This window comes from Oncorhynchus mykiss, chromosome 1, assembly GCF_013265735.2.
Source record: "Oncorhynchus mykiss isolate Arlee chromosome 1, USDA_OmykA_1.1, whole genome shotgun sequence".
NCBI classification, from domain to species: Eukaryota; Metazoa; Chordata; class Actinopteri; order Salmoniformes; family Salmonidae; genus Oncorhynchus; species Oncorhynchus mykiss.
The window spans coordinates 27,141,586-27,144,477 of record NC_048565.1 but is presented as its reverse complement, the minus strand read 5'-3'; the positions used below and the strand labels follow the sequence as shown (position 1 = coordinate 27,144,477).

Sequence of the window (2,892 nt, the reverse complement as noted above, 5' to 3'; positions counted from 1 at the left end):
TGTCAGCAACGGGTGTGGCTGAAATCGCCAAATCCAATCATTTGAAGGGGTGTCTACATACTTTTGTATATATAGTGTACCATCATCAGTAGGTGGTAAAGGTCGTTAGCATCTATGAATTTGGTACTGTATGTTTAGCGTAGCTTGGCGATACTATCTTCGTTCTCGATTCGGCCAAACATCTATCTTCTAAAATGTCTGTGTCAACTTGCACGTTGTTCATTTGAATTTACAAAATGCTCCATTATTAAAATAAATCCATGTGCTGATCCATGAAGTAATCCAACAATGTATATGCTGCCATCTCTACTTCAAATATTCTCACATTGATTGAGACACCTGTCTCAATTAAAGTGAGAAGATTTGAAATGGACAAGACGGCGGTGTACACATTGTTGGATTAATTCAGAGAGAATTACTGTAATGTGCAGTAAGTGGTGACATTACACGGCTGAGACAATTAGTTGCGATCTGCAGAGGTGAGTGAAACCTGATCACACCACTCTAGCTTGCAGAGTGTAGAGTCAACTATGTGTGTCATTGTTCTGAATGGATATCAGCCGGTTAGCCTTCTATTATGACTCAACTCATTCTGACTTCACCTATATGTTTAGAACACCCACATGAAAAAATACTACAATTTACTATAGAATCCTACAATACTTAACTATAGAATTCTATACTAAACTGTAGTATACTCTACAATACTCGGTCATGTGTAGTACTTACTAAAAAATGTTGTAGTATATGGTAGAATACTATAGTAAATAATAGGGTTATCTGCAACAACAAAAAACACTGTAATAAATACAACGGTAATGTCAACAAAAACAATACAGTCCACAAAAACACTATACTTTTTAAACTACAGTAAATACCTCAGGATTTAATTTGCGTATACCCTGCCCTTTCCCCTCCCCATAGCCCAATTTGTGCCACCCATAAGTGAGAAACCTACATGCCAAGTATAGATTGTATATTGTGTTCCCTACAGGTTATAGAAAAGAGCAGTAGTGCCAAACTATTCATTCAGACCCCAGGCCTACCTACCTACAGATTATACAAAATGTGCTCTTTTAGTATTTCTCTAGTAAGTTTCCTCAATGAGAAAGACTCCACTTATATGTCAAAGATAATAAAACAAAAACAGTATAGTAAATACTGTCCTACAGTAATGTCCTCAAAAACACTACTGTAAATACTACAGTACACTACAGTTCGCAAAAACACTCCAGTAAATACTAAAGTCCACAAAAACACTACAGTAAATAAGACAGTAAACTATAATCCGCAAAAAACACAACATTAATTAATATAGTAAATACTATAGTTTTCTTTTACTACAAGAATTATATTAAAGTTAACTGGCACGACAAATCCTTTCCCCCTCAGGAGACTGAAAAGAGTAGGCATGGGTCCCCAGATCCTCAAAACGTTATTCAGCTGCATCATCGAGAACGTCCTGACCGGTTGCATCACTGCCTGGTTTTAAACTGCTGCTACTGTCTGCTTATCACTTTATTCCTACCTACATGTACAAACTACCTCGACTAACCTGTACTCCGCACATTGACTCGGTACCGGTACCCTCTGTATATAGTCTCGGTATTGATATTTTGTGTTACATTTTATTTTTTACTTTATTTAGTAAATATTTTCTTTACTCTATTTCTTGAACTGCATTGTTGGTAAGGGCTTGTAAGTAAGCATTTCACGATAAGGTCTACACACCTGTTGTATTCGGCGCATGTGACAAAAGTATTTGATCCCCTGCTGATTTTGTACGTTTGCCCACTGACAAAGAAATGATCAGTCTATAATTTTAATGGTAGGTTTATTTGAACAGTGAGAGACAGAATAACAACAACAAAAATCCAGAAAAACGCATGTCAAAAATGTTATAAATTGATTTGCATTTTAATGAGGGAAATAAGTATTTGACCCCCTCTCAATCAGAAAGATTTCTGGCTCCCAGGTGTCTTTTATACAGGTAACGAGCTGAGATTAGGAGCACACTCTTAAAGGGAGTGCTCCTAATCTCAGCTTGTTACCTGTATAAAAGACACCTGTCCACAGAAGCAATCAATCAATCAGATTCCAAACTCTCCACCATGGCCAAGACCAAAGAGCTCTCCAAGGATGTCAGGGACAAGATTGTAGACCTACACAAGGCTGGAATGGGCTACAAGAGCCTTCCCAAGCAGCTTGGTGAGAAGGTGATAACCGTTGGTGCGATTATTTGCAAATGGAAGAAACACAAAAGAACTGTCAATCTCCCTCGGCCTGGGGCTCCATGCAAGATCTCACCTCGTGGAGTTGCAATGATCATGAGAACGGTGAGGAATCAGCCCAGAACTACACGGGAGGATCTTGATCTCAAGGCAGCTGGGACCATAGTCACCAAGAAAACAATTGGTAACAAACTAAGCCGTGAAGGACTGAAATCCTGCAGAGCCCGCAAGGTCCCCCTGCCCAAGAAAGCACATATACATGCCCTTCTGAAGTTTGCCAATGAACATCTGAATGATTCAGAGGACAACTGGGTGAAAGTGTTGTGGTCAGATGAGTCCAAAATGGAGCTCTTTGGCATCAACTCAACTCGCCGTGTTTGGAGGAGGAGGAATGCTGCCTATGACCCCAAGAACACCATCACCACCGTCAAACATGGAGGTGGAAATATTATGCTTTGGGGGTGTTTTTCTGCTAAGAGGACAGGACAACTTCACCGCAAAGGGACGATGGACGGAGCCATGTATCGTCAAATCTTGGGTGAGAACCTCCTTCCCTCAGCCAGGGCATTGAAAATGGGTCGTGGATGGGTATTCCAGCATGACAATAACCCAAAACACATAGCCAAGGCAACAAAGGAGTGGCTCAAGAAGAAGCGTATTA

The 2,892-nt window shown here is 40.0% G+C and overlaps 1 non-coding gene across 1 annotated transcript; it reads left to right on the top strand.

Moving 5' to 3' along the window:
• The first annotated feature begins 1,064 nt into the window (after window positions 1–1,064).
• Window positions 1,065–1,118, top strand: LOC118966748. The gene has a single exon (XR_005053625.1). It is a non-coding gene; the product is annotated as a U7 small nuclear RNA (small nuclear RNA).
• The last annotated feature ends 1,774 nt before the right edge of the window (window positions 1,119–2,892 follow it).